Genomic DNA, 12,902 nt, shown 5'->3' on the forward strand with positions numbered 1-12,902 from the left:
GGAAGGAAGGAAGGAAGGAAGGAAGGGTGAGAGAGAGAGAAAGAAAGAAAAGAAAGAAAGAAAGGAGGGATGGAGGGAGGGAGGAAGGAAGGAAGAAAGAAGAAGGAAAGGGCTGGGTGGCTCAGTCGGTTAAGCATCTGACCTTAGCTCAGGTCATGATCTCACGGTTCATGAGTTTGAACCCTGCATCCAGCTCTACACTGACAGCTCCAGCTCGGAGCCTGGAGCCTGTTTTAGATTCTGTATCTCTCTCTCTGCCCCTCCCCTGCTCATGCTCTGTTTCTCTCTCTCAAAAATAATAAATAAACGTTAAAAAGAACAACTTAAAAATTAAAAAAGAAAGAAGGGGGGTAAGGAAGGAAAGCAAGGGTGAAAGAAAAAGAAAGTAAGGAAGAAAGAAAGAGGCATCTGGGGGGCTCAGTCGGTTAAGCGTCTGACTTCAGCTCAGGTCATGATCTCATGGTTCATGGGTTTGAGCCCCATATCCAGCTCTGCACTAACAGCTCAGAGCCTGGAGCCTGTTTCTGATTCTGTGTGTGTCTCTCTCTCGGCCCCTCCCCCACCATGCTCTGACTCTCTCTTTCTGTCTTAAAAATAATAAACAAATGTTAAACAACAATTTAAAAACAAAAAAATTAAAAAAGAAGGAGGGAAGGAAGAACAAGGAAGGAAGGAAAGAAAAGAAACATGGATTTTTAACAAGAACATTATTTTTGCCAAGAAGAAAGTAAATGAATGGTGTAGTTGGGTTTCAGCTCCATGTGCCAAAGAGATGGCATCTGACAGCTGGACAACATGAAAACATTGATAGATCTGAGTCCTGTGTTCTTTCCAGGTAACAACTCAATTTGCTGGTGGACGTGTTCAGTCACAGACACGAAAGGTGCGTCTTATTTTTAGTTGAACTGCAGACAGGTATCTGATTATACACACATGCAAATGCACGTAGAAGGAGAAAAGCTATGCAGCTATAGCATATCTTTACAGGTGTATAATACATGCACATACATAGCTTCCAAGTAAAAGTTTAACCACAAAATTATTCAGTTTATGACAACACGCACATAATGTTGCACTGAGTGTTTCCTACTTATTTGCTGAAGTTTGAGCGGTGTGCTCATTTAAAAATGATAGTTACTTTGGTGTGGAAAACAGACACTCAAAATGTCTCCATTAATGAAAGAATAACAATTTTTCAGTAACCAGAATCTTCTCTACCTTTCAAGCATTAATGATGTTTAGAGAAAATGGAATATGACGAGCAGGTATGGCGTGGTGGTGAATACTAAGTCTTTAAATGGGAGGAAGGGAAAAAAAAAGTGAGTGGACCATAAAACAGTATCTTCACAACATTTACAAGAGCTTTGACATGGCTTCAGAGCCTAGAAATTCTCCGAATCATGATGAAATCGGTAGATAATCCTCTTGGCCTTGGAGTGAAACTTAAGGCATGAATCCAAACATGAAAGGTGTTCTTAGCGGTTGGGGCACCTGGGTGGCTCAGTCGGTTAAGTGTCTGACTCATGATCTCTGCTCCGATCATGATCTCATGGTCCATGAGCTCGGGCTCCATGCTGACAGCGTTGAGCCTACTTGGGTGGGAATTCTCTCTCCCCTCATTCCCTGCTCATGCTTGTAGGCTCGCTCTCTCTCTCTCTCTCTCTCTCTCTCTCTCTCTCAATAAATAAATAAATAAATAAATAAATAGACAGACATTTAAAAAAAATAGATGTTCTTAGCTCTTGACATACTTCAGGGCCGTACTTACCTGACACAAAACATTCAGATTAAAATAACAAATCATAAACTGCCTGTCATGTCTTCCGAGGCCACCCAGGTAAGCAGCCCCAGGCCAGAGCTCCAACCGCATCTGATAGCAGATTCCAAACACGGGTCCTGGAGCACGGTGAGATTCTTAGGTCTCACTCACGCTTTGGGAGTATAAGTTATTTTTTCCAAATTCTAAGATACTTTAAAAATTCCTAAGTTTTAAATTTAAAAAGTTAAACACTGTTAAAAAAAAAAAAAAAGGAGCTCTCCAGTGTCGTAAGCTGCATCTGCCCATGTCTCATTTTTGGGCACCTCGGCGGCTACCCTAGTCAGTGCTTTGCAGTAAAGGACAAGGACTCGAGGGGAACATCCCAATGAAATACCCAGCCAAGAAGTGCTTTTATGATGTGCTTTTAAAATTCACTTTTTACTGTAAAGAAGAAGCACAGGATGTTAGGGGCTACGCCACTGTTTGGGTACCCACTTGGCACCTTTTACCACATGGCACAAGCAAGCCAACAATTTTGGACCTGAGCTCACCACATGGGACCACTGAGACGTAAGGGAGGTAAAGGGTGTACAGGTGCCTCCACGACATGGCGCCCTCAGTAACACTTGGGGGTCTCACCGTGGAGGGAAACTCGCTGCTCGCTTCTGGGGATGGGAAGTCAGCAGAGCTGCCGGACTGCATTGCTTTTTCTCTTCATAACACGTTTTTAGAAACATTTCACACCTTCAATCTAGCAAACTGACCACGGATGACTGTTCAACATTTTTTTAATAAAATGTATATATACTATAGAATTAAAGTGAGTTCTAGGGGTGCCTGGATGGCTCAGTATGTTGGGTGCTTGACTCTTGATTTTGGCTCAGCTCATGATCTCACGTTTCCTGGGATCAGAGTCCCATATTGGGTTTTCGCTGACAGCATGGAGCCTGCCTGGGATTCTCTCTCTCTCTCTCTCTCTCTCTCTCTCTGTCTCTCTCTCTGCCCTCCCCAGCTCCTACATGTACAAGCACGCTCTCTCTCTCCCTCCCTCTGAAAATAAATAAATAAGAACTTAAAAAAAGTGAGCTCTAATGACTTGTAATGTAATCAGCTATTGTTTCTTTATATGTCACTCCCTCCCACCCCTGCCAACAAAACACAGTAAAAAGTAAAAGAAATGCATAAGAATTGAGAGGTGGTCCACGTGCAAGTGTGAATAGATCTAAGGTGCAAACAGTCATGCCGTCTCAAAGTGGTTTTTAACTACTCACAGATTTTTCTTTTTAAGTACAAATCTTTGACCCCTCTGGATTCCAAAAACAAAAACACGACAGTAAATTTAAACTTATTCAGCATAAACTTATATCTAAAATGAATGGATATCTGTCTTAAAACAATACTGTAATTCCCATGGAATGAAATCACAGTGAAAAAAGTTAGGAAGCCTGAGAAGTTTTGGATATAATCTAAGTAAATGGATTAAACAAGATTCTTTTTTTTACACATTTCTTTAAAAAAATTTTTAGGGGCGCCTGGGTGGCTCAGTCGGTTGAGGGTCCGGCTTCGGCTCAGGTCATGATCTCACGGTTCATGGGTTCAAGCCTTGAGTTGGGCTCTGTGCTGACAGCTCGGAGCCTGGAACTGCTTTGGATTCTGTGTCTCCTTCTCTCTCTGCCCCTCCCCAGCTCACGCTGTCTCTCTCTGTCTCTCAAAAATAAATAAAAACATTAAAAAATGTTTTAGCTTAATTCATTTATTTTAGTACAATTTATTGTCAAATTGGCTTACATACAACACCCACTGCTCATCCCAACAAACGCCCTCCTCAATGGCGATCTCCCACTCTCCCCTGTCCCCTATCCCGGTCCACCCTCAGTTTGTTCTCTGCATTTAAGTGTCTCTTGTAAAAAAAAAAAAAAAAAAAAAAAAAAAAAGAGTCTCTTGTGGTTTGCTTCCCTCTCTCTCTGTAACTATTTTTTCCCTTCCCCCATGGTCTTCCGTTAAATTTCTAGTAACGTTTCTTATTTCACTAACTCTAGTCTCCGTGGATCCTATCACCTCTCAGCCCTCTCCTAGATATTTTCGTGTATTTGCATATGTTTGACCCACTCCCTACTTCTGACTGTAACTGACATTGACAATTGACAGCCATCAGTGAAAGCCAGACTGTGGATAAGGATCTGTGGACAGAGGCTGCCCATCTGCAGTTACGGAAACAGTGTTTCTCAGGAAACTTCCAGCTCCTGCAACACAGGCTGCCTCAGGCTGCCACGGTCTGAGTGCAGATTCCCAGAAGAGCATTTGTTTCAAAAAGCAGATTTCAATGTGTGTCCGTTGAAAAGAGAATTAAATGATCCTATCAGAAAAAAAAAGAAATTAAAAAGACATGAAATATATTAAATACTTTATTATTAGAATAAGTTTGGTTGTGCAGCCAGGACCCTTTAATTTTCTAGTGAGAACTTTGGTGGTCTAATTTATTACAGCAACTCACAAAAAAATATTCTTTTCAAAATGAGTGAAGGGAACTATCAGAGCATGTGAAAGGCACTAATATAATACCCTTATAAGAATGCATTTGCCAACAATGGCTTTGACTTTTGAAAGGTTAGACACGTAGACTTTACATATGTTATAATAAAATATAGAAAATTTACTTTCAAAATTTGATTTTGGAAAAAATATGTTTCAACTGAAATGGAAATTTAACCTCCACAGCAATCCAATTATATTGCAGACATTTTTTAAGCTACTGGGAAATTTTCAGTTTTATATTTTTATGGAGAAGTAGCATCTTAGCAAGAACCCAGCCCTCTTAACACCTCGCGACACCACCGATTTAGTATTTGTCTGGATAATTTGCAAACTGTAGCTATACTGACACTGCTCCTTCAAAATGACAGATATATTTTGAAAGATCTAAGGCTAAAAAAATACATTAAGCAAGTCTTTAGTTTAAGACTATTCCATCTTGAATTTTATAACCCCGTGCAATGACGAATAAGAGTCAGATCCTGCAGAATCTTTATTTAATGTATCAAATGAGCATGTGGTCTCATTCATAGAAACAGATACACTGGATTTCTTTCTTCTTTTCCCTGTGAACTTGGCCAGTCAATTTATTTCTCCCTCAAGCTTTTCTCAAAGGTGTGTGTAAAGTGAAAATTTATTTCTCGTGCCCTTAGGGGGAGCAGGATGAGGTTCAGGCACAATGTTATTTGTCCCCCTGTCACAACGTCCTGGGTACGCTCAGCGTGCATCATCTGAGGGACAGCAGCCTACGTCCAGGAGGGCTCACACCTCCGACAGGGACCAGTCCTGAAGCGACAAGCAAGCTCACGGGGGGGACGGGGTGCATTTCTTTTTTGAATCATATGATGGGGGCACCTGGGTGGCTCGGGCTGCTGAGCGTCTGGTCATCAGGTCATGATCTCCCGGTTCGTGGGTTCAAGCCCAACATCGGGCTCTGTGCTGACAACTCAGAGCCTGGAGCCTGCTTCGGGTTCTGTGTGTCCCTCTCTCTCTGACCTTCTCCCACTTGCACTCTGTGTGTCTGTCTCTCTCTCACAAATAAATAAACATTAAAAAATATTTTAAAAATGATGAACACCAATACACTTTCTAGACAACAAAGCTGTGACTTACGGAATTCAGATAAGCATTATATAGATTTTTCCTTTATTTTATTTTATTTTATTTTTATTTTATTTTATTTTACTTTATTCTGTACAGGGCATAGAAACATGCCAAGACAGCCTCATAGTTGGAGAGACAGGAGTCAGCTCTCATAACCCAGCTTAGAAGTTGGGATTTGAGGGGTGCCCGGTGGCTCCGGTCATCTCACTGTTCATGGGATCGAGCCCTCCTTTGGGCTTGCTCTCTCTCTCTCTCTCCCTTCCCTGCTCATGTTTATAGTCTCTCTCTCTCTCTCTTTCTCTCCCCCCCCAAAATAAACATTTCAATAAAGAAAGAAATGTGGATTTGACCCTCTACATAAGACAAAGCCATTAGAGAATTTTTTTTTAATTATGCTGTGGGGGCGCCTGGGTGGCTCAGTCGGTTGAGCATCTGACTCCAGCTCAGGTCATGATCTCACAGTTTGTGAGGTCCAGCCCCGTGTCAGGCTCTGTGCTAACATCCCAGAGCATGGAGCCTGCTTCAGATTCTTTGTCTCCCTCTCTATCTGCCCCTCCCCACTCATGCTCTGTTTCTCTCTGTCTCAATAATAAATAAAAACATTAAAATTTTTTTTAATTATGCGGCCTAAGGAACTTCATGCATTTAAGCTGTTTTCCTGGGGCATAGATTGAGGGAAGTGAGGGGACTGAAACATTGCCGAGAAATAATGAGAGTCAGAGCAGTGAGTAGGACAGTGAAGAGGGGTGAATCTGGGAAATACTGCGGTGTAGAATGCGTGGGGCCTGGTCATCTGCATATGAGTGTTAAGGACAAGTGAAAGGCAAAAAAAAAAAAAAAAAAAAAAAAGCATGAAAAAGAATCTCAGTTTTCCAGTGTGGCCGTTCCTCAAATAAGGAAGTGAGGAAGAAGAATGGGTTGTGGCCATGGGTGACCATGCAGATTTGGAGATGGTGCAGTTTCCGTGGGGACTCTCGCGTCACCGTGACATATGGTTATGTGACTGAGGTTACTTAGGACAAAGCTACCTGCTCTCCGAAGAGGAAAATACCATTTCAAATAGCTCAGCACGATGGACTTCACCTTCTGCCTCCTTTAGCCCCCAGTGCGTGCCCCTCCTGTGGCTGCTTCCAAGGCCCTAGCTTCTTGTGTTGGATCCCAGGCCTTGTCTGAGCCTCTATCAATCCAGGTGAAGGGGACGGCGTGGGAACGGTACATCCACCTTCTCAACATGACAGCGACGAGAGCTTCGAAGATCGGAGCTCCAGGGGGAAAGGAGCGATGTCAGGCGTGTCGTTAGAAGGACAAGGAAGGCTGAAAGGAGACATCACTTTTTCTTGAAGCACCTGCCAATGTCAGGCACACTTCACGTTTCATTTCTGGCTTCACAACAAACCTGCATAAGAGGTGTTTTCCACCCTAAATATTTGGAGGAGGTACAAGTCTCAGAGAGAGCCCGGAAGCAGGTCAAGTTCGCACAAGCAGTGAACCCCTGTGTTTGCACTCGAGTGTGATTTTTCTAATGCTTCTGCTCCTTGCACAGAACCCTTAATATAACACTGTTCTCATTCACCTGGGAAGAGACTAGACTAAATGAAACTATTTAAAATTCAATTTTAGGCTTAAATAATAAAAACAAATTGCATTTAAATTTTTTTTTTACAAATGTTTGTTTATTTTTGAGAGAGAGAGAGAATGGGGGAAGAGCAAAGAGAGAGGAAGACACAGAATCCAAAGCAGGCTCCAGGCTCCGAGCTGTCAGCACACAGCCTGATGCGGGGCTTGAACTCAAGAACCACCAGATCATTACCTGAGCAGAAGTCAAACACTTAACCGACTGAGCCACCCAGGCACCCCACAAGTTGCATTTTTAATGGTAAAATATGTAGGAAAATGCAGTGATATCATCTGGGGAAAGAGTCTCCATTTTTCCATTCTTGCCTTTCTGTCCTCAAGGTTAGTGAATTTACAGAATGTTCCATCCACAGATTTATACTGGTCACATCTCTGGTCTTAGAATGAAGGTTTGGCTTCAGTATTGATTAAAAGTATGATCGAATCCCATGGCTGTGGAACTCCAAAGAAAATTAGTTGACACTAATTGAAATAGAGTACCATAGCATTCAGGTCAACAGTCCAGATGAATCATAGACATTATGTTCAAGTTGACAACTTTATGACTTAGTGAAGGCGGTAGGCACACACGTTAAAGAGAACAGCCAGCCATCCTTCTCACTTTATACTGTTGGTCTGTTGTTGGCAAGTGATCAAATTATCTTTGTACCCAATGATTTAGTGGTTGGGATTCATGCTTCCAAAATCGGTACTGAAAATTACTGTTCTCTAGGAGGAAATATATCAAAAGGGAGAAAATAAGTGATATTACCAAGGACATATAAACTTAAACAGTGGCTCATTATAAACCCACCACTGTGTCCAGATCAGTGAGAACAATGGCCATTTGTGGACAAGGTTGGACATTCTTCATGACATCTACACATGTTGGGGTGCCCAGGAAAACTCCTATAATTTCATAAAAACCTATTTTTAAGAAAATATTTAATTTTCTAAGTGATGCTTCAACCTGGTATTTACTTGATTTTCAGAATCAAAAATAGCATGATATGTGCAATTTTTAAAAAGATATTCTTGGGGCACCTGGGTGGCTTAGTCGGTCAAGGGCCCAACTTTGGCTCAGGTCGTGATCTCACGGTTTGTGAGTTTGTCTGTCGGCACAGAGCCCACTTCGGACCCTCACTCTCCCTCTCCCTCTCTCTCTCTCTCTCTCTCTCTGTCTCTCTCCTGCTCATGCTCTCTCTTTTTCATAAATAAAAAAACATTTAAGAATATATACATGTATGTTCTGGATGTTATTGTTTTAAACTTGATTCTTCTAACTTATGAAATCTTTAAAGCCTCTATATCCCAAAAAGCATATTCTAGACCTTAATGTCTGACTCTTGATTTCAGCTCAGGTCATGATCCCAGGGTCATAGGATCACAGCTTGCAGCAGGCTCCATGCCGAGTGTGGGGCCTGTTTAAGATTGTCTCTCTCTCCCCTCTGTCTCTCCCCTGTTCTCTCTCTCTCTCTCTCGATCTCTGTGTGTGTGTCTAAAAATAAATAAAAATAGGGGTGACTGGGTGGCTCAGTCAGTTAAGCATCTGACTTCGGTTCAGGTCATGATCTCATAGTTCTTGAGTTCAAGCCCTGTGTCGGACTCTGTGCTAATAACTCAGAGCCTGGCGCCTGCTTCAGATTCTGTGTCTCCCTCTCTCTCTGTCTTTCTCCTGCTGCCACTCTGTCTCTCAGAAATAAATAATTAAAAAAAATAATAAACAAATAAATAAATAAAAATAGCATCTGCTAATCAGGTTTCGAAAGCAATGGCTAGTTGATTTTACTACTTGGTAAGAGAAGAAGTATGCATTGTGCTCACTTTCAGTTAGATGATATTGATGAGGGCACTTGCATATGTGAGCAAACCGGAGATTCTGGATGTAGTAGACTTTGCTGCTCCTTAGCCTACTTTCTGATAATAAGGCCAAATTAAGTATCTTCATAACATCTGCTAGGTTTCATGTGCAGAAATTACAAGTTATTTGCATTATTCAATATGGTAATGGGACTATTATGTAAATCCCAAGCTAACACACTGAACAAGAACTCACTAGAAATTAAAGAATCTATATATAGTTGTTCTTATAGTAAGTTGTTCGACATAAATCTGGTTGAGGGGAAATACATTTGGGAGGGTTAAACTAATAAACCTGTATTTTGATGATCTGGGGTGACCTGTATGAAGGTCACAGCTCACTCCTCAGATTAATAGTAATGCATTTCCACTTAATGGGAGATCTCTATTTCACCGTACACTTAAGGACCAGTGATTTAGTTATATATAGTGAGAGTTAGAAAATAATTAATGGCAATATATTTCAATATTACTTAGCATTATAAAATTAATCATTAGAAGAGCACCTGAGTGGCTCAGTCGGTTAAGCGTCCGGCTTCGGCTCAGGTTACGATCTCATGGTTTGTGGGTTTCAGCCCAGTGTCGGGCTCTGTGCTGACAGCTCAGAGCCTGGAACCTGCTTCGGATTCTGTGTCTCCTTCTCTCTCTGCCCCTCCCCTGCTCCCGCTGCCTCTCTCTGTCTCTCAAAAATAAATAAAACCATTAAAACAATTTTTTTAAATAAAATTAATCATTAGAGTAACCTTGCTTACCTGTCATGTTAGTAACGCAGAGATACCTAACGCATACCTAACTTATTACCTTGAACACAACATTCACCTATTTATCACTCATATCCCCAAAAAAGGTCCCAGAATTTCCATGGCTTACTGTCAAATTTCACTCTGTGATAAGCTATTATAAAACAATATAGACATATTAGAACTGTAATGAAAATGAAACTTTGCCTGATATTTTAGGTTATAAAATCAAAACTCTAAATTTTTGTCACCTTGTGGTGTGATACTTCCAAACACAAGGATTTGGTGGCGTTCTTTGCCAGCTTCGTCCTTTTAACCAACAATCGTGGGTTCCATTGGTTGCCATGTCTCTTTTGTCACCTTCAGGGTGAGACAGTTCCGTAGTGTGGCCCTTACTTTTATCACCTGGATATTGTGAAAGTCATAAGCCAGCTTTTTAAAAAAAAATTTAATGTTCGTTTTTTTTTTTATTTTTGAGAGAGACAGAATACGAGCAGGGGAGGGGCAGAGAAAGGGAACTGGAAGCAGGCTGCAGGCTCCGAGCTGTCAGCACAGAGCCCGACGAGGGGCTCTAACTCACGAACCATGAGATCGTGACCTGAGCCAAAGTCAGAGGCTTAGCCGACTGACCCACCCAGGCGCCCCACAAGCCAGTTATATTTTTAAAAAGCCCCTTCATTTGAGGGCGCCTGGGGGGCTCAGTTGGTTAGGCATCCAACTTCAGCTCAGGTCATGATCTCACGGTTAGTGAGTTCGAGTTCAGCATCAGGCTCTGTGCTCACAGCTTGGAACCTGGAGCCTGTTTCAGATTCTGTGTCTCTCTCTCTCACTGTCCCTCCTTAGCTCACACTCTCTCTCAAAAAAATCCCAAAAACTAAAAATGATTTTTTTAGAAAGTCCCCCCATTTGGAATTTTCTGATCTCTTCACAGTATTATATTAAGGGAATATCAGAAAGGTTTATCCTATCATGTAAAACATGATTTCAACCTGTCCCATTAATGATGACCTTCACTTTGACTCCATGATGGAAATGGTTGCTAGCCCCATGCCTGAAGACATCATGGTAAAAAGACAAGATAAAGAGAAAAACCAAAATAAACTCAAATAAAGTGGAAAGCTGTAAAAGCAGCAAGAACAAAACAACACTTTATTTAAAAAATTTTTTTTAATGTTTATTTATTTTTGAGAGAGAGAGAGAGACAGAGACAGAGTATGGACAGGGAAGGAGTAGAGAGAGAGAGGGAGGCACAGAATCTGAAGCAGGTTCTAGGCTCTGAGCTGTCAGCACAGAGCTGAACGTGAGGGTTGAACCTGTGAACTGTGAGATTAATGTTTTTTCATTTATTTTTGAGAGACAGAGAGAGACAGCATGAGCAGGGGAGGGTCAGAGAGAGAGGGAGACACAGAATCTGAAACAGGCTCCAGGCTCTGAGCTGTCAGCACAGAGCCCGACGCAGGGCTAGAACCCATAATCGTGAGATCATGACCTGAGCTGAAGCCTAACGCTTAACCGACTGAGCCACCCAGGCCCCCCCCAAACAACACTTTATATACAGAGAACAGTCAAGCAAAGGGCTGCCGACACCGCATCAGAAATTAGGGGATCAGAACAACATTTTTAAAATTCTGAAAGAAAAAAATTAACTCTCTATCAAACATTCTAGTGACTCGTGAAAATATCTTTTAAGAATTAAAGTGAAGCAAAGGCATTTTCAGCTAAAAGCAAACAAAGAGAATTTCTACAAACCAGACCTGTACTGTAAAAAATGCTAAGAGGAATTTTTGAGACTGAGGAAAATGGTAGCATTTTGGTAGCAAAATGGTAGCGGGAAATTGTGATTGTCAGGAATGAATGGGGAGCATTGGAAAAGGTAAATACAAGTGTAAACATAAAAAATAATTTTTTAAATTTCTTTTAAAAACATAGTGTTGCAAACAGAAAGTATAATATTGCATAAGGGGAATCTAGAATGTTACTAGATGTAATCCACAAAACAACAATAACGGGACTGCTTTAGTGGTGGTGGGAAATGGATCCCCGCAGTTTCAAGATTTCTACATGTTACATAAATTGGTACAATATTAACTCTAAATATTATAAAGAGATAAAGATGCATATTATAACCCCAAGAACAATTACAAAGAAAATACAGTCCAAGGACAGAGAAATATAGATAAGGAGACAATATAAATTAAAGTGAAATTCTGAAAGTACTCAAAGAATCCAAAAGAAGACAGAAAGGGGAGAAAGGAACCAAACATGGAGGGACACACAGAAAGTAAACAGTAACATAGTAGATCTAAATCCAACTATATCAAGAATTACATTGAATGTTAATGCAATTAATATTCCAATTAAAAGGCAGAGATTATCAGACAGAGACCCAATTATATGCTGTCTACAGGAAAGGCACTTTAAATAAAACACACAACCAGGATGAAAGCAAAAATATGTATACTATGCAAACAGCATAAGTAATCGGAAATTTCGGTATCCGTTAAAACAGACTTCAAGAATCCAGTTAAAAAGGGAGTTTTCATAATGAAATGGCTATAACATAATGACAGGCATAATGATAATTTATAGCTATCATAAATGTGAATGTATCACATTCATATTCAAAACTAATAAATCAAAAATTAGAGGACTTAAAGTGAGAAATTCCAAATGATAGTAGGTGGCATGAATACTTCTCTTTCAGCAATTGACAGAACAGAACAAAAAAGCAACTAAAATATAAAAGATAAGAGCACTAACAATCACCTAATTGTTGTGATACTTCTAGAACAATGGTAGAATTTAATGGTAGAGTGCATGTTCCTTTCAAGTGCTGATAGTATAATGTAAGCAAAAAACAATAGTATAAACAGTACAAAATATACAGGACCATAAAATATGCCTTTAAATTTTTTCAAGGATTAAAGCAATACAGAATGTGTTACATGCTCACAAGTGAATTTAATGAAAAGCTAAAAGTAGTAAGACATCTGGGAAAACTTATATTTGGAAATTATTTTTAAAATATTTAAAAATTAAATACATCAAAGAAATCACAAAAGAAATTAGAAAATATTTGAATTCATGATAATAAAAATCCAATATATAAAATTTTATAAGGTACCACTAAAGTTGTATTCAGACAAATATATATACATTCAAATGCTTATATTAGACAATAAGAAAGGTTTAACTTCAATATTCTAAAATTCTACTGCGAGATAGTAGAAAAAGAAAGACAAAATATGCTCAAGGCATGTAGAAAGAAGAAAATATTAAAAATGAGATGAATT

Source organism: Suricata suricatta, chromosome 4 (genome assembly GCF_006229205.1).
Source record: "Suricata suricatta isolate VVHF042 chromosome 4, meerkat_22Aug2017_6uvM2_HiC, whole genome shotgun sequence".
NCBI classification, from domain to species: Eukaryota; Metazoa; Chordata; class Mammalia; order Carnivora; family Herpestidae; genus Suricata; species Suricata suricatta.